The sequence below is a fragment of the Musca autumnalis genome, unplaced genomic scaffold (assembly GCF_047663935.1).
Source record: "Musca autumnalis isolate F117 unplaced genomic scaffold, ASM4766393v1 scaffold_5, whole genome shotgun sequence".
Classification (NCBI taxonomy): Eukaryota; Metazoa; Arthropoda; class Insecta; order Diptera; family Muscidae; genus Musca; species Musca autumnalis.
The window spans coordinates 25,075,041-25,101,399 of NW_027412088.1; the positions used below are offsets into that span (position 1 = coordinate 25,075,041).

General features: G+C 23.5%; 1 long non-coding RNA gene across 1 annotated transcript in view; it reads right to left on the reverse strand.

Annotated features, from left to right (window-relative positions):
- Window positions 1-8,048: 8,048 nt before the first annotated feature.
- The window catches only part of LOC141386417 (uncharacterized), an 86,647-nt gene continuing 68,336 nt past the window's right edge, over window positions 8,049-26,359 (reverse strand). Inside the window, exon 3 of the long non-coding RNA XR_012408370.1 lies at window positions 8,049-8,164. This is a non-coding gene — a long non-coding RNA (uncharacterized lncRNA). The remainder of the gene's footprint in view (window positions 8,165-26,359) is intronic.

Sequence of the window (26,359 nt, forward strand, 5' to 3'; positions counted from 1 at the left end):
ATATTTATATTTATATTTTATATTTTATATTTTATATTTTATATTTTATATTTTATATTTTATATTTTATATTTTATATTTTATATTTTATATTTTATATTTTATATTTTATATTTTATATTTTATATTTTATATTTTATATTTTATATTTTATATTTTATATTTTATATTTTATATTTTATATTTTATATTTTATATTTTATATTTTATATTTTATATTTTATATTTTATATTTTATATTTTATATTTTATATTTTATATTTTATATTTTATATTTTATATTTTATATTTTATATTTTATATTTTATATTTTATATTTTATATTTTATATTTTATATTTTATATTTTATATTTTATATTTTATATTTTATATTTTATATTTTATATTTTATATTTTATATTTTATATTTTATATTTTATATTTTATATTTTATATTTTATATTTTAAATTTATATTTTATATTTTATATTTTATATTTTATATTTTATATTTTATATTTTATATTTTATATTTTATATTTTATATTTTATATTTTATATTTTATATTTTATATTTTATATTTTATATTTTATATTTTATATTTTATATTTTATATTTTATATTTTATATTTTATATTTTATATTTTATATTTTATATTTTATATTTTATATTTTATATTTTATATTTTATATTTTATATTTTATATTTTATATTTTATATTTTATATTTTATATTTTATATTTTATATTTTATATTTTATATTTTATATTTTATATTTTTATATTTTATATTTTATATTTATATTTTATATTTTATATTTTATATTTTATATTTTATATTTTATATTTTATATTTTATATTTTATATTTTATATTTTATATTTTATATTTTATATTTTATATTTTATATTTTATATTTTATATTTTATATTTTATATTTTATATTTTATATTTTATATTTTATATTTTATATTTATATTTTATATTTTATATTTTATATTTTATATTTTATATTTTATATTTTATATTTTATATTTTATATTTTATATTTTATATTTTATATTTTATATTTTATATTTATATTTTATATTTTATATTTTATATTTTATATTTTATATTTTATATTTTATATTTTATATTTTATATTTTATATTTTATATTTTATATTTTATATTTTATATTTTATATTTTATATTTTATATTTTATATTTTATATTTTATATTTTATATTTTATATTTTATATTTTATATTTTATATTTTATATTTTATATTTTATATTTTATATTTTATATTTTATATTTTATATTTTATATTTTATATTTTATATTTTATATTTTATATTTTATATTTTATATTTTATATTTTATATTTTATATTTTATATTTTATATTTTATATTTTATATTTTATATTTTATATTTTATATTTTATATTTTATATTTTATATTTTATATTTTATATTTTATATTTTATATTTTATATTTTATATTTTATATTTTATATTTTATATTTTATATTTTATATTTTATATTTTATATTTTATATTTTATATTTTATATTTTATATTTTATATTTTATATTTTATATTTTATATTTTATATTTTATATTTTATATTTTATATTTTATATTTTATATTTTATATTTTATATTTTATATTTTATATTTTATATTTTATATTTTATATTTTATATTTTATATTTTATATTTTATATTTTATATTTTATATTTTATATTTTATATTTTATATTTTATATTTTATATTTTATATTTTATATTTTATATTTTATATTTTATATTTTATATTTTATATTTTATATTTTATATTTTATATTTTATATTTTATATTTTATATTTTATATTTTATATTTTATATTTTATATTTTATATTTTATATTTTATATTTTATATTTTATATTTTTATATTTTATATTTTATATTTTATATTTTATATTTTATATTTTATATTTTATATTTTATATTTTATATTTTATATTTTATATTTTATATTTTATATTTTATATTTTATATTTTATATTTTATATTTTATATTTTATATTTTATATTTTATATTTTATATTTTATATTTTATATTTTATATTTTATATTTTATATTTTATATTTTATATTTTATATTTTATATTTTATATTTTATATTTTATATTTTATATTTTATATTTTATATTTTATATTTTATATTTTATATTTTATATTTTATATTTTATATTTTATATTTTATATTTTATATTTTATATTTTATATTTATATTTTATATTTTATATTTTATATTTTATATTTTATATTTTATATTTTATATTTTATATTTTATATTTTATATTTTATATTTTATATTTTATATTTTATATTTTATATTTTATATTTTATATTTTATATTTTATATTTTATATTTTATATTTTATATTTTATATTTTATATTTTATATTTTATATTTATATTTTATATTTTATATTTTATATTTTATATTTTATATTTTATATTTTATATTTTATATTTTATATTTTATATTTTATATTTTATATTTTATATTTTATATTTTATATTTTATATTTTATATTTTATATTTTATATTTTATATTTTATATTTTATATTTTATATTTTATATTTTATATTTTATATTTTATATTTTATATTTTATATTTTATATTTTATATTTTATATTTTATATTTTATATTTTATATTTTATATTTTATATTTTATATTTTATATTTTATATTTTATATTTTATATTTTTATATTTTATATTTTATATTTTATATTTTATATTTTATATTTTATATTTTATATTTTATATTTTATATTTTATATTTTATATTTTATATTTTATATTTTATATTTTATATTTTATATTTTATATTTTATATTTTATATTTTATATTTTATATTTTATATTTTATATTTTATATTTTATATTTTATATTTTATATTTTATATTTTATATTTTATATTTTATATTTTATATTTTATATTTTATATTTTATATTTTATATTTTATATTTTATATTTTATATTTTATATTTTATATTTTATATTTTATATTTTATATTTTATATTTTATATTTTATATTTTATATTTTATATTTTATATTTTATATTTTATATTTTATATTTTATATTTTATATTTTATATTTTATATTTTATATTTTATATTTTATATTTTATATTTTATATTTTATATTTTATATTTTATATTTTATATTTTATATTTTATATTTTATATTTTATATTTTATATTTTATATTTTATATTTTATATTTTATATTTTATATTTTATATTTTATATTTTATATTTTATATTTTATATTTTATATTTTATTTTATATTTTATATTTTATATTTTATATTTTATATTTTATATTTTATATTTTATATTTTATATTTTATATTTTATATTTTATATTTTATATTTTATATTTTATATTTTATATTTTATATTTTATATTTTATATTTTATATTTTATATTTTATATTTTATATTTTATATTTTATATTTTATATTTTATATTTTATATTTTATATTTTATATTTTATATTTTATATTTTATATTTTATATTTTATATTTTATATTTTATATTTTATATTTTATATTTTATATTTTATATTTTATATTTTATATTTTATATTTTATATTTTATATTTTATATTTTATATTTTATATTTTATATTTTATATTTTATATTTTATATTTTATATTTTATATTTTATATTTTATATTTTATATTTTATATTATATTTTATATTTTATATTTTATATTTTATATTTTATATTTTATTTTATATTTTATATTTTATATTTTATATTTTATATTTTATATTTTATATTTTATATTTTATATTTTATATTTTATATTTTATATTTTATATTTTATATTTTATATTTTATATTTTATATTTTATATTTTATATTTTATATTTTATATTTTATATTTTATATTTTATATTTTATATTTTATATTTTATATTTTATATTTTATATTTTATATTTTATATTTTATATTTTATATTTTATATTTTATATTTTATTTTTATATTTTATATTTTATATTTTATATTTTATATTTTATATTTTATATTTTATATTTTATATTTTATATTTTATATTTTATATTTTATATTTTATATTTTATATTTTATATTTTATATTTTATATTTTATATTTTATATTTTATATTTTATATTTTATATTTTATATTTTATATTTTATATTTTATATTTTATATTTTATATTTTATATTTTATATTTTATATTTTATATTTTATATTTTATATTTTATATTTTATATTTTATATTTTATATTTTATATTTTATATTTTATATTTTATATTTTATATTTTATATTTTATATTTTATATTTTATATTTTATATTTTATATTTTATATTTTATATTTTATATTTTATATTTTATATTTTATATTTTATATTTTATATTTTATATTTTATATTTTATATTTTATATTTTATATTTTATATTTTATATTTTATATTTTATATTTTATATTTTATATTTTATATTTTATATTTTATATTTTATATTTTATATTTTATATTTTATATTTTATATTTTATATTTTATATTTTATATTTTATATTTTATATTTTATATTTTATATTTTATATTTTATATTTTATATTTTATATTTTATATTTTATATTTTATATTTTATATTTTATATTTTATATTTTATATTTTATATTTTATATTTTATATTTTATATTTTATATTTTATATTTTATATTTTATATTTTATATTTTATATTTTATATTTTATATTTTATATTTTATATTTTATATTTTATATTTTATATTTTATATTTTATATTTTATATTTTATATTTTATATTTTATATTTTATATTTTATATTTTATATTTTATATTTTATATTTTATATTTTATATTTTATATTTTATATTTTATATTTTATATTTTATATTTTATATTTTATATTTTATATTTTATATTTTATATTTTATATTTTATATTTTATATTTTATATTTTATATTTTATATTTTATATTTTATATTTTATATTTTATATTTTATATTTTATATTTTATATTTTATATTTTATATTTTATATTTTATATTTTATATTTTATATTTTATATTTTATATTTTATATTTTATATTTTATATTTTATATTTTATATTTTATATTTTATATTTTATATTTTATATTTTATATTTTATATTTTATATTTTATATTTTATATTTTATATTTTATATTTTATTTTTATATTTTATATTTTATATTTTATATTTTATATTTTATATTTTATATTTTATATTTTATATTTTATATTTTATATTTTATATTTTATATTTTATATTTTATATTTTATATTTTATATTTTATATTTTATATTTTATATTTTATATTTTATATTTTATATTTTATATTTTATATTTTATATTTTATATTTTATATTTTATATTTTATATTTTATATTTTATATTTTATATTTTATATTTTATATTTTATATTTTATATTTTATATTTTATATTTTATATTTTATATTTTATATTTTATATTTTATATTTTATATTTTATATTTTATATTTTATATTTTATATTTTATATTTTATATTTTATATTTTATATTTTATATTTTATATTTTATATTTTATATTTTATATTTTATATTTTATATTTTATATTTTATATTTTATATTTTATATTTTATATTTTATATTTTATATTTTATATTTTATATTTTATATTTTATATTTTATATTTTATATTTTATATTTTATATTTTATATTTTATATTTTATATTTTATATTTTATATTTTATATTTTATATTTTATATTTTATATTTTATATTTTATATTTTATATTTTATATTTTATATTTTATATTTTATATTTTATATTTTATATTTTATATTTTATATTTTATATTTTATATTTTATATTTTATATTTTATATTTTATATTTTATATTTTATATTTTATATTTTATATTTTATATTTTATATTTTATATTTTATATTTTATATTTTATATTTTATATTTTATATTTTATATTTTATATTTTATATTTTATATTTTATATTTTATATTTTATATTTTATATTTTATATTTTATATTTTATATTTTATATTTTATATTTTATATTTTATATTTTATATTTTATATTTTATATTTTATATTTTATATTTTATATTTTATATTTTATATTTTATATTTTATATTTTATATTTTATATTTTATATTTTATATTTTATATATTGTATTTTAATTTAGCTACCATATTGCTATTAATTGAGAGTACCCTATACAATTTCTATAATTATCGGTTTATGTTCCTTTTTTGTGAATTTTTCCCCATGCCTTTTCTTTGTTATTGAATTGCAATAATTTACCAGTCAGCCAGCCAACCATCAATTCAGACTTTATTGTTTTGACAACGAGAAAACAAAAAGGGTTCATTTCTTGTTTTGAGTGAAATTATTTTGCGTCATTTTGCCATAACTACCAGACACACACATATTCCAAAAAATATGGCAAACAAAAGGGAAAACAATTCACCATGAAATGTTTGTTTCTATATAAATGCGAATGAGTTTTAACAATTTTTTTTTATTATTATTGTATTTTGTTGAATGTTTCATATTTTTCCCTTTCATTTTTTCTTTTGTTTTTCGGTAAACAAAAGACCTGAAATGAAGCATTGAATCATAGAAAAAGAAAATATAACAGATCACCATTAACAAAGCCAAGTGCAGACATACACACAATTATATATTACACATACATACATGGCATGCCAAACACCAGCACAATAATTTGCATAAATATCAAATATAAAAGAACAAATAATCGAAAAATCCATGCAACTGAAATTTGAACTTCAAAAAGAGAAAAAAAAATGTAGAAAAAAACTACAAATAAATAAGACAAATGATATGTTTATGTACATGTGTAAATACATATTTACATATATGTGTGTGTATATATTTGATAAAAAGAAAAATAATGAAACCACAAAATATCCTCTATATTATCATTTGTGTCCTGGTATCTCACATTCTTTGTAGTTTCATTGGAAAGCCATTTCTTTGAAATGTCCTTGAACAAATTCTTTGATTTAAGAAAGGAAATTAAATGGATGTGTATATATTCATGGAAATTCTCCCTTTTGGGATGTTCGCGATCGTCAGCTGTATCATATATTTTAATTAATTATTTGTAAATTATAGTGAAATATTAAATAATTAACTTAAAAGGATATCTGTGAGTAAAAAATACAAAAAACTACTGAAATTAAAAAAATAACGACATGCCAACTAAAAAATTTAAAACAAAAATATGTAATATAATTTAGTTATTTTTAGGTGGTGTTAGCAAAATAAAACATATGAATTTATTTCTGTTGTAATAGACTTTATTTTCATAAGCTATTTATTGGTTTATTTCTCTTAGTTTTCATAAAAAACTAAGTAAATTTTATGGTATTTTAAATTTCTTTTAATTATTATTAATATTTTTAAATAAATATTATTTTATAGAAAGAAGCATACACATGTGTGTGTTTGTGTTGGTTTTGCATTTAAAGCTAAATATAGACTTAACAAAATTTATAAGTCATTTCTGGGAAATTTTTTTGTTTATATTTAAAGGGGATTATATAAAAGGGTAGTAGTTATAGTTTCAAAAATTTGCTATTTGTTTAAAAAGTTGAATGCAAAAAAATTAGTAAATCGAGACAAAAAGAGTAGCAGTTACAGCTTAAGTGGTGAAAGAAGTTTTGGTTTTTTTGTTTTATGTTTAAACAGTAAAACTATTTATTTAAGTTATGAAAGGTGGTTGGTTTGGTGAAGGAGGAGTTCGTTAACTGGTTTTATTTGGAGGGCGGGGGGTAAGAAAAGAATTTATTTTTACAAGCATTTTTTTGAATACCTTCAATGTTGAGGTCATTGGCTTCAGTTCCATTGTAAGTAATATGCCTTTGGTTTATGGATTTCCGATGTAATCAATCAATTCAACTGTTTTTTGCAATATTTGATGAAGTTCTTAGTTTTCGGAAGTTTCTTTCGGGTTTTATTTGGTTTTGGTTTTGTCTTTGGATTTGTTTTTTTTTTTTTTTTTTTTTTTGTGGTTGGGGTTTTTCAAGTATTTGTTTCTTGCTTTTATTGTTTTACTTATTTCTTTTCTTCTGGAAAAACAAATTAAATATTTTAATAAACAAATTTGAGTTTTGTAATTGGAAAATTAAAAATTTCGGATAAAACAAAAGACAAATAATGAATGATTTAGGAAGAATTATGAAGAAACGTAAAGTAGTTAAAATGAGTTATATAATGTGAAGGGAATTATTTTATTTGGAAAAAATAGACAAAAATGGAAGAACTGAAGAGAAGAAATATTAGATATTTAGTAAAATTTAAAGTTAACAAAACAGAAGATATTAAATGCATCCTTAAACTGTAGCGGCATAGCTTCTTAGCCTATGAGCTTTTGGTAATTTAAAAAGCTCAATCTGATTTCATTCAGTTTTTTGTTTTGTTTTTTTTTTTATTATTATTATTATTTTTTTTTCAGCTATTTTAGAACTAAGCCTCGTTAAGCATCTAACATATGAATGTAATTCAGGCAAAACTCTTTTGCGGAAACTATTCAAGCAAATGTGTTAATGAATTTATTTGATATTCTCTGCCCACTTTGCTAGCTAGCGGACTAATTGAGTTGATTTAGCCAGAATGCTGTTGGAACTTTATCATGTGATGAATAAGTTTTTCAAAAAAGAAGGCCGTCAATCATGTAAAGGTCTGGGTACATAATCTGCCTCGTCTGATTGCCTTGTTTTCCTGCTTCATTTCTGTCATAATAAAAATAAAAGAATTAATAAGGCCGAGAAAATTTCTAACTGGGTTGCCCTTTCCTTTTTATTCTTTTATCAGAAGCAAGCAAGGCAAGCAGGCAAGGCAGCTTATGTAGCTAGGCCTTAAAGGCTGCAGTGTAGTTTAGGGACACGTCTCGGATCGGTCTGAAAATTTTATTAAAGGAGATATAGATTTTGATATTTCGGAAATGTCTTACTTTAACACCATTATTTTATATATCTCGGGAAGTATGGACTTTCCCCGGGGAAAGCTTTATATCGTTGTGAGCGGGGTTCCAAGGACTATCTATGGTAAAAATTTCAGATGAAAGATGTGCAATATCGGTCCACTATTACGGGTGCCTTCCCCCAACAAACATTCAAATATCTTCACTTAAGACCTCGGTATGTCTTAATCCTTTTGGAATTTTTACCGTACGTAGTCTTTGAGGTCCTTCTAACAGCAATATCATTTTTCTTTTCGTGGACGAGCAAGTCCAAACTTCTACAGTGACGAGCTATAATGTCTAGTTGTACGGCAACTGTCGAAGGTTGTGTCTGACATTGATCCAAACTTCGAAATACAAACGTACCATTTACTTATATGCAGGCTAGTGGCTCAAAGACGACCAACACACAGCAGACGTGCGTGAAAAGGGTATGAGATGGTCGGGCAATCACCTGATTTCATAGGTGAAAGTAACCTTATGCCAGACAGAAGAGGGACCCTAACCTGCCTGTTGAGAAGGCACATGTACCATCCAATCCTGAGCGGATGATCGCATCAGATAACTTTCGCATCAGATAACTGCGGTACAGGCCCATACGACACACTGCACCTTTTCAACTGTCTTGCCAGTAGCTTTGTGGCTACAATCCCTAGAAGCAGCCACATTCCTAGAACTGGAGATTGGCCCACAGTCATATTAAGCAGAAAAAACGAACTTACAACAACAACCGAACTTATTAAAAGTTTCAAAATGGACTACACCAAGACCACGCTTTGCGTCGTAGATACGTTCCAAAAAAACACGACTCAAAGTGAAACGACGCAAAGCGAATTAAGATTTTCCATGGAAAACCATGTTAAGTTCGGAGATATGTTCCAGGCTAGAACAACACTATTTTTTCTTATGCCCACAATTTTAGGTGGAGAACTTACTTAAACACTAGGAACCCTAAACGCCAAATAATAGCTATTTTGGTCTAATTCGGCCAGAAAATGTAGATAAAGCTGTCAAAATGCTGGGGCGGTATCGCTTTGTGAGGGCTATAACAAAACGTGGACCAATGTCAAGTTTCTACATCACTGGGAACACTAAATGGCAAATCAAGCTATTGCGCTCTGAAAATGTCGCTAAAAGGGTAAAAACAACTGAAATTGGGCGGTACCGGACTGATGTAACCCATCTTTGAATTTGATGTAAGTTCAGACCAAATATGTGGGCAAAATTACAGTCCTGTATCTCAAATCATTCGAAGATAGCGTGATTACAAAAAACGAACGGACATGACTAAATCAACTTAGAATTTTACGCTGACCAAGAATATATGTACATACCTACTTTATACGGTCACAAAAGATTATTTTAATGCGTTACAATCGAAAAAACAAATGTTATATACCCTATAAATTTTTGTGGAGGGTATAAAAAAATAGACACTCAAATTTAAAACAAGTAAGAAAAGCGTTAAGTTCGGTCGGGCCGAACTTTTTATACCCTCCACCACAAATTTCAGCCATCTCGGTGTGATAATGAGGCCAAAACCTTTAAAATACCGAAAATCGGGAGATATCGTCCTATGGGGGCTATATCAACACGTGGGCCTATATAAACATTTTATGGTAGAAATGTTTCTTAGCTTCTAGAAACACAAAATACCAAGTTACAACCGATTCTTTGGTCAAATTGGTCTAATACATTCAAAATATATTAAAATGACGCGTACTTTATATGGGGCCTTATATGGGGGCTATACCAAAACGTGGACCTATATAACCCAACTTTGGTAGGAATATTTTTGGGCCTCTGGAGACACAAAGTACCAAATTACAACCAATTCGGTGGTAAAATGGGCCAAATATCTTAAAAATTCCTTAAAACGACGACGCGTCACGCGACTTTTTGTATGGGGGCTATACGAAAGCGTGGACCTACATAGCCCGCTTTCAATACCAAAAGTCCTACGTAAATATAACATATTTTCCCAAAATTTCATCAACCTACGTGAATTCGTTCGGACGCTAGAGTGATTTCCACAGACGACAGACGGACGGACATGGCTATATCGATGTAGAATTGCACGCTGATCAAGAATATATATAGTTTGTGGGGTCTACAATGATTATTTCGAGTAGTTACAAACGTAGTGACAAACTTAATATACCCCCATCCTATGGTGAAGGGTATAAAAACGTATGTATTTAGGGGTTTTTAAAAATTTTGGGTATTTGAACCGACAAAAATGTTCATTGGTATTAGAGATCAAAAGTTTTGCGGAGGAGATACTAAAAGGAATGGATCTATATTGACCATTATGGAAGTGGATGTCCAGCCACTACATATGGTGCCATACGGGGTTTTTACACTATTCGGGCTGTTTGCTCAAGAAGTATGGACTTGCCCCTAAAAAAACTTTTACATTGTAATGGAAGCAGCGAATGCAAGTTGCTTCAACAAAAAAAGTGATTAGATAGCAGGACTTAAAGTGAACTTATCCGAAATTTTGTGTGGGAGGTACCGGATGGAGTGGACAAATATAGTCCATATTTGAACCTGATCTTTATCTGGTAGATATATTAGGATGTGTAATGTATGAACCACATCGGCCACTCCCTTCAAGAGTTACCGTACGAACAATTTTTCCCAACATTTTTGAACTTTTGTGGGGGAGATACCTGAAGCAGTAGACCGATATGGCTTATCTTCAAACTTAAACTATATTTGGACAAAATATTACTATGGCCAAATTGTGGACCGAATCGGCAGAACCGTTCTAGAGTTATCTTGCTCTCCTACCACCTCACATGGCGTCAAAGGGGGTTTTTGCAACTTTCATGCTATTTTCTCAGGAAGTATGGACTTGCCCCTAATGAAACTGATAACGTAGTATGGGGGGGCAGTGAATACAAGTCGCTAAAACAAAAATCAAAGCAATTCGAGAAATGGACCTAAACTGAACTTTTCCGAAATTTTGTGTGGGAGGTACCCGAAGGAGTGAACCGATTGAGTCTATATTGAAACCTTACCTAAGTCTGGAACACATTTCAGGATGTGCAAAGATTACTCCCTCCAAGAGTTATCGTGCGCACAAATTTTTCGAACATTTTCGAACTTTTGTGTGGGAGGTACCGGAAGGAGTGGACCGATATAGCCCATCTTCGAACTTAAACTAAGTTTGGGCAAAATATTACGAAAGCCAAAATTTGAATCGAATCGGATCATCCGTTCTAGAGTTATTGTGCGCTCCAGCCAGCCAGACAGACAGACGGAAACACATTTCGTCCAAACATACTTGGGGTCTAAAACCATTATTTCGATGAGGCACATTTTGAAAAGTGTATACACCCTCGTTAGCATAAATGCTGAGGGTATAAAAACTGTCGAGGTAGAGTTGCTTAAAGTCTAAGATTGGCTTGGAAAGTAAAGCTGTCTGGTGCTAGGGGACTTCAATGCTCATAGTGAGTCTTGTAAATTTGTAGCAGACACTAACAAGTGGGATTCAGCGCTAGATGAGCAAATTGAGTGAAGGAAGACACTTCTACGAGAATAAGATTGCCACAGCTCTCCAGACATCACCACTGTGGCACCCGGCCTAATAAATGATATGTGTGTCCTGGCAACTTCATAACCTCTAGCCGCCGTAAAGCTAATTGATAAGGGTTCACAGAATCTACCAATTCCTTTAGATCCTCAGGAAGCTGTGAAAATATTCCCAGACCATAGTCACCACATCTGTAGCCGCTCCTGGTCCAATGCCTGAAATTACACCAAATTGCCTAACAGAGACGGCAAACTACTTGTTTGTGTTCGTCTTTATTTTTATCTTGGGAACGGCATGTTCCGGAATGCCTGCTCCAGATTCTTTTGGCCCGTGCCGCGATTGAGAGTAACCCCAGGCCATGGTTCTGCTCTGTTTGTCAACGTCTCATCCACCATAGGTGGGTGTCAATGAGATGCAACGGGTGCCAAGGATGGGTACATTTTAGAAACTGTTCAGGCCTGACCTACCTGAGGGAGTATTACGACAGAGTTTATGTTGCCTCGTGCTGCGCCAATATGAACCACAGTGAGTCTTCATCATCAACATCATCGGATTATGAAACTCCCCCGCAATCTCCCCGACAGCAGTATCAGCCGCAGCCATTAACACCGCGTATTGTTGTACCAGCTCCTGAGGATGTGACATTCCTGCAGTTTAACTGCGATGGTCTTCGAACCAAGATCAATGAGATCGTGAACTTTATGAGTCGGAGAACTATTATGGTCGCTGCGATCTAGGAAACGAAGTTGAGCAACAACAGCAGTCTTCGGAGTTGTGATGGATACAACGTTCTTTGCCAGGATCGTACGAGAAGTGGGGGTGGAGGTCTTGCATTCCTACTGCACCAGTCGGTCCAGTACAGACCTATCTCGCCTGAGCTAGACTCTAGGGACCCATACTTGGAGTGTATGGGGGTAGCGGTAAGGTGTGGATCCGCCGAGATAGAACTGCTGAATGTGTATATCCCGCCGGTCAATAGCTGTGCCCCGCGTTATTTGCCTAACATCATATCTCTGTTGCGAGGTGATAACCGGCTGATTTCAATGCACATCACGAGTTATGACATTCAGCTCTAGGGAATGACCAAAGAGGTACAGATCTGGCTAAGCAAATAGACAGCTCCACATTCTGCACTGCGAACGAGGACGCACCCACCAGGATTAGAGGAGACTGTTACAGTTCGCCTGACATATCTATCGTGGCACCCGGACTGACGAATGACGTGACATGGCAACCCGTCATTTCCCTTGGGTCGGACCATCTCCCAATCCTCATCTCCATTAACAGACCACCGGACTTCATAACCTCTGAACGCCGCACTTTCATTAATCATGGAAAAGCGGATTGGCAAGGTTTCAGAGAGTTCACAAATCAACGCTTCAGAGAACTGCCCAGTCCCTCTGATGTTCGGGTAGCAGAGAGGAAGTTCCGAGACATCATCACTGCTGCAGCCGCTCGCTTTATCCCTGCTGGTCGAATACCTGGAATAAGACCCAATTTCCCAGCAGAGGCGACGGGATCAGCTAATGAGCGTGATGAGCTTCGCCGCACGAACCCCAATGACCCCAGAATCAGGGAGCTGACACTGGAAGTTAACAGGCTGGTCGGCGAGCGCAAGCGGAACAAGTGGTTAAATCATCTAAAGAGTTGCAACATTGGAACCGGTATAGGTGAATTGTGGGCAACGGTTAAGTCACTCTCGAACCCTGGAAGAAGGGAAGATAGGACCTCAGTCACGTTTGGCGACGTTACGCTGACTGACCCGAAAAGGTGCGCAAGTTATTTCAATCGACAGTTTGTCGAGCACCCCGAGAGTGACAGGGCGAAGAGAAGAGTATTACGTCGCATCAGATCTCTTCCTGCCGAGGAGGAACCACCACAGTTTACAATGGATGATGTTGCCAATGCCATCAGGAACGCTAAATCATCGAAAGCGTTGGGCCCTGATGGAATCTCCATGGTAATGCTGAAGCAGCTGGATGAGCCGGGAGTGGAGTATCTCACTAAAGTTCTCAACTTGTCGCTATCCACCCTCATTGCTCCCGAAGTCTGGAAAATGGACAGGGTGGTCCCACTACGGAAGTCCGGCAAGGATGCCAGCAAAAGTTAATCGTACAGGCCGATTTCGCATTTGTCGCCCGTAGCAAAGACCCTTGAGGCCTTAGTCCTCCCCAGTATCAGAAATAGCTATCAAGTTGCCGATTATCAGCATGGATTCCGTAAGCAGCACAGCACGAAAACTGCTCTGCACGCCATTACCACACATATTTGTCAAGGACTTAACCAGAGACGGCCGTGCGATAGAACAGTGATGGTGGCGCTTGAACTTATCAAAAGCCTTTGATACAGTCAGGCACTCTACGCTGTTTGAGGACATTGAGCCGACAACTCTCCGGCCAAGCTTGAAACGTTGGATAGTCAATTATATGTGTGGACGCCAGTCGTACGTGGAATTCAGGAACAAGAAGTCCAAACCCCGTGGAGTGAAACAGGGAGTTCCCTAAGGTGGGGTGATATCTCCGGAACTGTTTAACCTCTACCGCTCCTGTATTCCGCTCCCTCCAGACGGCATCGAGATCGTAACGTATGCGGATGATTGCACGATCCTGGCGTCGGTTACCTTTCCTGATGACATCTGTGAGAGAATGAACAACTATTTAACCGATCTTACCACCTTTTTCCATTCGAGGAATATGCAGATTTTCGCCCCTAAATCTACGGCCACTCTGTTCACCACATGGACAGCGCAGTTTGGAAGAGAATTGAATGTCGTGGTCGACGGTAGCAGAATTCCGACCACAAACTGCCCCAAAATTTTAGGGGTCACATTCGACACTACTTTCACGTCGTGCGCTCACTCCACAGCTATCTGCGACAAACTGAAAAGTAGAAACAAGGTCCTCAAGTCCCCAGCCGGCAGCACTTGGGGTGCAGATAAAGAAACCTTGTTGACAACACATAACGCCATAGGTCGGTCTGTGGTAAGCTATGCCGCCAGTCTGGTCCCCAAATTTATGTGATACGAATTGGAAAAAGATTCAAACTTGCCAGAATGCCGCCCTGAGAACAGCAACAGGGTGCCTCCTCAAATCTTCAGTGGACCATCTACATGAGGAGGCAACGATTCTTCCAGTAAAGCAACACAATGAGATGCTTTCGTTGCAGTACCTGCTTGGATGTTACCGTGTGGGCCATCCCAATCACCATCTTGTGGGTAGGCCCGGCACATACAGGCAGATCAGGAAGGATATCCATGCTCTAGAGGGAGAGGTCCAACGATACAGGGGAGAACCCCTAGATCAACAAGCGTATCAAGCAGGTTTAAATAGTATTCACACGAATGCAGTTGCCAAGGCCTTAAGCAGTTATAGTGTGAATAAAGTCCTCGAAATACATCCCCCATCTATTGCAGCTGAGGGGTGTCAGCTGCCACGACAAACTAGAGTAGTTTTGGCTCAACTACGCTCGGGATGTTGCTGTCGCCTAAATTCTTATTGGGCGGAAATCGACCGCGCCGTGCAAGATATCTGCCTAGTAGTACTTGGGGTGCTGACATTTTGAGGTAGCAGTGTGATATGCCAACGTTATCGCTATGCAGTGAAAGAATATTCGGAGCTATCAAATTGTCGACCTGAGAAATGAGTACTGGTGCCCTTTATGTCAACACGAAACACCCTTATGTCCTTAAGACACCAGCCAAACATGTTTATGACAAAGCGAAGATGTTTCCGGTTCATCACCACAATTACAGCATATATTATCAATGCAGTGCCTGTTTGGGTGTTATCACCTTGAGCACCCCTGCCACAATCTTGTAGACAGGCTTCCAGGCAAGTCAGGAGAGGTTTCATGTCCTAGATATAGACGTTTAAAGATATAAACACTGATTAACAGTTGCACAGGCAGATCAGAGGTATAATTTGAATGCTGTACTCGCAGATAACCTCTAATCCATCGCAGCAGAAGTACCCCAGCTACCAAGGTGAACCCGAGTGGTTTTAGCACAACTTATATTTGGACGGTGCAGCCGCCTCAATTCATATTGGGCTCAAACTCAAAACAGCTCACTCATTCGCCAACTCACCTGTCTCCCGATTCTTTAGGGACACAATCAGTCCAGTTGGCAGAATTTTTAAACCTGGACCAAGAACAACCAGTTATGTTACGTATGTGGAGTTAAGGAACTGTACGAGGATATGTTTCAAATTTTCACCAATGGTAGCGCAGGTTGTCCTGCTTACCAGGACATAATGTTTTTCGTTGGCCAGTCCATACTAGTGAGAGGAGTAATTACCACCTAAGTTCGAGATGGAAAGTTCCATGATGGACTACATATGTCGACCTATTCCTTCAGGTTCATCCTCAACAAAAGTTCAAAATATTAGCTTTTGATTCCAGGTATAGGCTACTACTCGGATCGTGTTAAAATTTTAATAGCGGGTAGTCCTAGGGCAACAGAAACTTCTTTGAGGATTGTAGCCGAAATAAACAGAAGAACTATTACGAATTGTAAGGCCAAACTGACATATGGACACGGTTAGCCGTCTCCCCAAATGTCCCCCCCATTTGACAGTATAAAACAGTCTCCTGCCGCTCATAATTTATAAGCTTTTTATTACCAGAGGCAATAAATCTTTTGCGAAACTTTTTATATTTCTTTTAATTGATTTTCTATCAAATCTGAAAAATTAATTTACGCACTTAATGTCCTTTTATTCAAACAAGAAATTAATAATATTGCCTAACTCCAAAGTTCTTGTTAATGGCATTGTTGGAGTCGATTGGGTAAGTAAATGGAGGAAACCCACCAGAAACAATTTACACATTTATCAGGTCATTGGGTGAAAATTAACAATTTGTGTTAAATGTGGTTAAATGTTAACCACTTATGTAGTGCTCTACATTAATTCAAATTACTATTTATTTTTTGTTCTATTTGTTGGTGTAGTTGTACTTGTTTGTGGTTGTCTAAATGACCCAAATTTTATTATTTTATCTTGCCACAAAGATAATCATCGGTGAAAAGGGTCATATGCCCATCATAGAAGTGACCCATCTAAAATGTGACCCGAAACCCCCCATCCTAAAGGAAGGACAACATTTAAAACATACACAGGGTAGAGGCAGGGACAAAAGGGCGTTGGGTATTTATATACATGTTAATGTATGTATGTGTGAACTTTTTTTGCTTTGCGACTCCTATAAATTGTGGCATATTATACAAATATTATTGTTTGTAGGCACAACATCTGCTGCATAACATTACAAAAGCGATTACAACAACAAACCAATTTCATCAACACCAAAATGCCAAATAAACAAATTTTGTTGTCTAATGAAACACCAAAAAAGGGAGCAATAACAACCAATAACCAACATACAAACATTTATTTATGTACATCTGTATGTATCAATGTGTGTGTGTGGATAAAAACATAAATTACTCAAATAAACTCAAAACCAAAATCCCTTAAGCGCCAATTTGGACACAAATGTTCAAAAACAAAAAAAAAAAAATATGTTTTACATTTATATGCCATCTGTAAATGACATTTTCAATCCTCATTTGAACTGTTAATGGGGGTTGGCTATGACGACGATATGGTTATGGAAATAAACACACATGTTTAAATTTTGGCAAGGAAGGATGTTTGGCCCAAGCACTACATAAATACCCTCAGCTTATGACAGTAGAAAAATACCAGGAGTGACGAACGTATGGTTCTCTTAAAAATCTTTAAAAAAACCCACGCCTAGGGTCCTCTTAAAAATCTTTAAAAAATCCACGTCTAGGGTCCTCTTAAAAATCTTTAAAAAAATCCACGTCTAGGGTCCTCCTAAAAATCTTTAAAAAATCCACGTCTAGGGTCCTCTTAAAAATCTTTAAAAAATCCACGTCTAGGGTCCTCTTAAAAATCTTTAAAAAATCCACGTCTAGGGTCCTCTTAAAAATCTTTAAAAAATCCACGTCTAGGGCCCTCTTAAAAATCTTTAAAAAGTCCACGTCTAGGGTCCTTCTAAAAATCCGAACTGGGAATGAGATACTTGTCCATATTTGTTGAACTTTAGAAAATACAAACTCTTATGGCCTGTCAGATTTCTTAGAAATGGATTGGGACTTTGTTGTTAGCGGAAAAATGATCTCATGCGTTCAACGTAGTATTTTCAATGTAATGAATTTATATGTATGTCATTAAGAAATTATCTCATAATTCTCTTTAGATGTAATTTAAGCTTAATTGACTAAATCAACTCATCATTCGCCACAAAGTATGTTAAAAAAAAAACAAAGCAAAGTTCTAAATCGGACACCAAACATGATGGGATGCAGGAATTCTGCAGACAATCAAATTTTTTTTTTCAGTCTCATTGTTATTCGCTTAAAATTATTTTTTGTTTCATTTTTTATTGATGATACCACCTAAAATTTACTACAAACATTTCTAAAATTGAAAACAAACAATAACAACAAAATATGGAAAGAGTAGAACGAAACAAAAGAAAAATTAAACAGGAAAGCAACTTAAAACCGATTTTATAGCTAAAGGCAATCATTTCGTTTCGAATTTCATTCTTATTTTCCAATTCAATGGGGTTTTTTGTTTTTGCCTTTTTTCTGTGGGAAGAAACCATTAACGAAAAATATAATATTGAACAACAATAACAACATTTAGCTTATATTATATATTTTTTTATGGTTTTGTTTTTCTAGCTTATGTATTTTTTTTTTTAGGTTAGGTTGTATAACATTTCAACAATTAATATCCACGTAATGCCATTAAATTTGTATTTCATAACCAATCAAACAAAGGAGGCGAACGAAAAACATCAAGAACAACGCAACATTGAAAACGAAGTTGAAGGAAAATCATAAAAAAAATGTTAAAAGGAGGAAGAAAGCAGCTCATCATTTCGAATTTCTTTTTTATTAAGAATCAACATAAAACAAATTGTTTGTGGAGAAAGAGAAGTGTAAGGAAGAGCATTGTAGTTGTGTGGTGAGAGCAGTAAATTTAATAAAAAAGATAAACACTGTGCAACACGAAATTTGAGGTTAAAGGGGGATTCCTTCAATTAGAACGATAATTTTCCACTTTTTTTTTGAAATTTTGCCTGTTAAGGCGGAAATTATTTGCCAGTGATAAAAATATTTTTTTTATAAAATCCACGTTAAAAATAATTTTTATAAAATCCACGTTAAAAATATTTTTTATAAAATCCACGTTAAAAATATTTTTTTATAAAATCCACGTTAAAAATAATTTTTTATAAAATCGACTTTAAAAATAATTTTTTATAAAATCCACTTTAAAAATATTTTTTTTATAAAATCCACGTTAAAAATAATTTTTTATAAAATCCACGTTAAAAATAATTTTTTTATAAAATCCACGTTAAAAATAATTTTTTTATAAAATCCACCTTAAAAATATTTTTTTATAAAATCCACGTTAAAAATAATTTTTTTATAAAATCCACGTTAAAAATAATTTTTTATAAAATCCACGTTAAAAATAATTTTTTATAAAATCCACTTTAAAAATAATTTTTTTACAAAATCCACGTTAAAAATAATTTTTTATAAAATCCACGCTAAAAATAATTTTTTTATAAAATCGTCGTTAAAAATAATTTTTTATAAAATCCACGTTAAAAATATTTTTTTTTATGAAATCCACGCTAAAAATATTTTTTTTTATAAAATCCACGTTAAAAATAATTTTTTATAAAATCCACGTTAAAAATAATTTTTTATAAAATGCACGTTAAAAATAATTTTTTACAAAATCCACGTTAAAAATAATTTTTTTATAAAATCCACGTCAAAAATATTTTTTTATAAAATCCACGTTAAAAATAATTTTTTATAAAATCCACTTTAAAAATAATTTTCAAACAAATTGTTTGTGGAGAAAGAGAAGTGTAAGGAAGAGCATTGTAGTTGTGTGGTGAGAGCAGTAAATTTAATAAAAAAGATAAACACTGTGCAACACGAAATTTGAGGTTAAAGGGGGATTCCTTCAATTAGAACGATAATTTTCCACTTTTTTTTTGAAATTTTGCCTGTTAAGGCGGAAATTATTTGCCAGTGATAAAAATATTTTTTTTATAAAATCCACGTTAAAAATAATTTTTATAAAATCCACGTTAAAAATATTTTTTATAAAATCCACGTTAAAAATATTTTTTTATAAAATCCACGTTAAAAATAATTTTTTATAAAATCGACTTTAAAAATAATTTTTTATAAAATCCACTTTAAAAATATTTTTTTATAAAATCCACGTTAAAAATAATTTTTTATAAAATCCACGTTAAAAATAATTTTTTTATAAAATCCACGTTAAAAATAATTTTTTTATAAAATCCACCTTAAAAATATTTTTTTATAAAATCCACGTTAAAAATAATTTTTTTATAAAATCCACGTTAAAAATAATTTTTTATAAAATCCACGTTAAAATAATTTTTTATAAAATCCACTTTAAAAATAATTTTTTTACAAAATCCACGTTAAAAATAATTTTTTATAAAATCCACGTTAAAAATAATTTTTTTATAAAATCGTCGTTAAAAATAATTTTTTATAAAATCCACGTTAAAAATATTTTTTTTTATAAAATCCACGCTAAAAATATTTTTTTTTATAAAATCCACGTTAAAAATAATTTTTTATAAAATCCACGTTAAAAATAATTTTTTATAAAATGCACGTTAAAAATAATTTTTTACAAAATCCACGTTAAAAATAATTTTTTTATAAAATCCACGTTAAAAATAATTTTTTATAAAATCCACGTTAAAAATAATTTTTTATAAAATCCACGTTAAAAATAATTTTTTATAAAAAATCCACGTTAAAAATAATAATTTTTTATAAAAAATCCACGTTAAAAATAATTTTTTATAAAATCCACGTTAAAACTAATTTTTTATAAAATCCACTTTAAAAATACTTTTTTTTATAAAATCCACGTTAAAAATAATTTTTTATAAAATCCACGTTAAAAATAATTTTTTATAAAATCCACGTTAAAAATAATTTTTTATAAAATCCACGTTAAAAATAATTTTTTATGAAATCCACGTTAAAAATAATTTTTTTGTAAAATCCACGTTAAAAATAATTTTTTAGAAAATCCACATTAAAAATATTTTTTTTATAAAATCCACGTCAAAAATATTTTTTTATAAAATCCACGTTAAAAATAATTTTTTATAAAATCCACTTTAAAAATAATTTTTTATAAAAAATCCACGTTAAAAATAATTTTTTATAAAATCTACGTTAAAAATAATTTTTTATAAAATCCACGTTAAAAATAATTTTTTATAAAATCTACGTTAAAAATAATTTTTTATAAAATCTGCGTTAAAAATAATTTTTTATAAAATCCACAGTAAAAATAATTTTTTATAAAATCTACGTTAAAAAAAAAATTTTATAAAATCCACGTTAAAAATAATTTTTTATAAAATCCACGTTAAAAATAATTTTTTTATAAAATCCACGTTAAAAATAATTTTTTTATAAAATCCACTTTAAAAATAATTTTTTATAAAATCCACGTTAAAAATAATTTTTTTACAAAATCCACGTTAAAAATAATTTTTTTATAAAATCCACGTTAAAAATAATTTTCTTATAAAATCCACGTTAAAAATAATTATTTATAAAATCCACGTTAAAAATAATTTTTAAAAAATCCACGTTAAAAATAATTTTTTATAAAATCCACGTTAAAAATAATTTTTTATAAAATCCACGTTAAAAATAATTTTTTGTTTTAAATCCACGTTAAAAATATTTTTTTGTTTTAAATCCACGTTAAATATAATTTTTTATAAAATCCACGTTAAAAATAATTTTTTATAAAATCCACGTTAAAAATATTTTTTTATAAAATCCACGTTAAAAATATTTTTTTTTATAAAATCCACGTTAAAAATAATTTTTTATAAAATCCACGTTAAAAATAAGTTTTTATAAAATCCACGTTAAAAGTAATTTTTTATAAAATCCACGTTAAATATAATTTTTTATAAAATCCACGTTAAAAATATTTTTTTTTTATAAAATCCAAGTTAAAAATATTTTTTTATAAAATCCACGTTAAAAATAATTTTTTATAAAATCCACGTTAAAAATAATTTTTTATAAAATCCACGTTAAAAATAATTTTTTATAAAATCCACGTTAAAAATAATTTTTTATAAAATCCACGTTAAAAATAATTTTTTATAAAATCCACGTTAAAAATAATTTTTTATAAAATCCACGTTAAAAATAATTTTTTATAAAATCCACGTTAAAAATAATTTTTTATAAAATCCACGTTAAAAATAATTTTTTATAAAATCCACGTTAAAAATAATTTTTTATAAAATCCACGTTAAAAATAATTTTTTATAAAATCCACGTTAAAAATAATTTTTTATAAAATCCACGTTAAAAATATTTTTTTTTATAAAAGCCACGTTAAAAATAATTTTTTTATAAAATCCACGTTAAAAATAATTTTCTTATAAAATCCACGTTAAAAATAATTATTTATAAAATCCACGTTAAAAATAATTTTTAAAAAATCCACGTTAAAAATAATTTTTTATAAAATCCACGTTAAAAATAATTTTTTATAAAATCCACGTTAAAAATAATTTTTTATAAAATCCACGTTAAAAATATTTTTTTATAAAATCCACGTTAAAAATATTTTTTTATAAAATCCACGTTAAAAATAATTTTTTATAAAATCCACGTTAAAAATAATTTTTTATAAAATCCACGTTAAAAATAAGTTTTTATAAAATCCACGTTAAAAATAATTTTTTATAAAATCCACGTTAAAAATAATTTTTTATAAAATCCACGTTAAAAATAATTTTTTATAAAATCCACGTTAAAAATAATTTTTTATAAAATCCACGTTAAAAATAATTTTTTATAAAATCCACGTTAAAAATAATTTTTTATAAAATCCACGTTAAAAATAATTTTTTATAAAATCCACGTTAAAAATAATTTTTTATAAAATCCACGTTAAAAATAATTTTTTATAAAATCCACGTTAAAAATAATTTTTTATAAAATCCACGTTAAAAATAATTTTTTATAAAATCCACGTTAAAAATAATTTTTTATAAAATCCACGTTAAAAATAATTTTTTATAAAATCCACGTTAAAAATAATTTTTTATAAAATCCACGTTAAAAATAATTTTTTATAAAATCCACGTTAAAAATAATTTTTTATAAAATCCACGTTAAAAATAATTTTTTATAAAATCCACGTTAAAAATAATTTTTTTATAAAATCCACGTTAAAAATAATTTTTTATAAAATCCACGTTAAAAATATTTTTTTTTATAAAAGCCACGTTAAAAATAATTTTTTTATAAAATCCACGTTAAAAATAATTTTCTTATAAAATCCACGTTAAAAATAATTATTTATAAAATCCACGTTAAAAATAATTTTTAAAAAATCCACGTTAAATATAATTTTTTATAAAATCCACGTTAAAAATATTTTTTTTTTATAAAATCCAAGTTAAAAATATTTTTTTATAAAATCCACGTTAAAAATAATTTTTTATAAAATCCACGTTAAAAATAAGTTTTTATAAAATCCACGTTAAAAGTAATTTTTTATAAAATCCACGTTAAATATAATTTTTTATAAAATCCACGTTAAAAATATTTTTTTTTTATAAAATCCAAGTTAAAAATATTTTTTTATAAAATCCACGTTAAAAATAATTTTTTATAAAATCCACGTTAAAAATAATTTTTTATAAAATCCACGTTAAAAATAATTTTTTATAAAATCCACGTTAAAAATAATTTTTTATAAAATCCACGTTAAAAATAATTTTTTATAAAATCCACGTTAAAAATAATTTTTTATAAAATCCACGTTAAAAATAATTTTTTATAAAATCCACGTTAAAAATAATTTTTTATAAAATCCACGTTAAAAATAATTTTTTATAAAATCCACGTTAAAAATAATTTTTTATAAAATCCACGTTAAAAATAATTTTTTATAAAATCCACGTTAAAAATATTTTTTTTATAAAAGCCACGTTAAAAATATTTTTTTTATAAAATCCACGTTAAAAATAATTTTTTTATAAAATACACGTTAAAAATAATTTTTTTACAAAATCCACGTTAAAAATAATTTTTTTACGAAATCCACGTTAAAATAATTTTTTATAAAATCCACGTCAAAAATAATTTTTTATAAAATCCACGTTAAAAATAATTTTTATAAAATCCACGTTTAAAATAATGTTTTATAAAATCCACGTTAAAAATAATTTTTTATAAAATCCACGTTAAAAATAATTTTTAAAAAATCCACGTTAAAAATAATTTTTAAAAAATCCGCGTTAAAAATAATTTTTAAAAAATCCACGTTAAAAATCATTTTTTATAAAATCCACGTAAAAATATTTTTTTATAAAATCCCGGTTAAAAATAAATTTTTATAAAATCCAGGTTAATAATAAATTTTTATAAAATCCAGGTTAAAAATAATTTTTTATAAAATCCAGGTTAAAAATAATTTTTTATAAAATCCCGGTTAAAAATAAATTTTTATAAAATCCAGGTTAAAAATAAATTTTTATAAAATCCAGGTTAAAAATAATTTTTTATAAAATCCAGGTTAAAAATAAATTTTTATAAAATCCAGGTTAAAAATAAATTTTTATAAAATCCAGGTTAAAAATAAATTTTTATAAAATCCAGGTTAAAAATAATTTTTTATAAAATCCAGGTTAAAAATAAATGTTTATAAAATCCAGGTTAAAAATAAATTTTTATAAAATCCCGGTTAAAAATAAATTTTTATAAAATCCAGGTTAACAAAAATTTTTTATAAAATCCACGTTAAAAATAATTTTTTATAAAATCCACGTTAAAAATAAGTTTTTATAAAATCCACGTTAAAAATAATTTTTTAGAAAATCGACGTTAAAACTAATTTTTAAAAAATTTTATAAAATCGACGTTAAAAATAGTTTTTAAAAAATTTTATAAAATCGACGTTAAAACTAATTTTTAAAAAACTATATAAATTCCAAGTTAAAAATATTTTTTTATAAAATCCATGTTAAAAATATTTTTTTATAAAATCCACGTTAAAAATATTTTTTTATAAAATCCACGTTAAAAATAATTTTTTAAAAAATCCACGTTAAAAATAATTTTTTATAAAATCCACGTTAAAAATAATTTTTTATAAAATCCACGTTAAAAATAATTTTTTATAAAATCCACGTCAAAAATAATTTTTTTTATAAAATCCACGTTAACTTAAAAAAAAAAAATCCGCGTTAATAAAAATTTTTTATTAAATCCTCGTTAAAATAATTTTTAAGAATTTTATAAAATCGACGTTAAAAATAATTTTTAAAAAAATTATTTAAAATCCACGTTAAAAATAATTTTTTATAAAATCCACGTAAAAAATAATTTTTTATAAAATCCACGTAAAAAATAATTTTTTATAAAATCCACGTAAAAAATAATTTTTTATGAAATCCACGTTAAAAACAATTTCTTATAAAATCCACGTTAAAAATAATTTTTTATAAAATCCACGTTAAAAATAATTTTTTATGAAATCCACGTTAAAAATAATTTCTTATAAAATCCACGTTAAAAATAACTTTTTTATAAAATCCACGTTAAAAATAATTTTTTATGAAATCCACGTTAAAAATAATTTCTTATAAAATCCACGTTAAAAATAA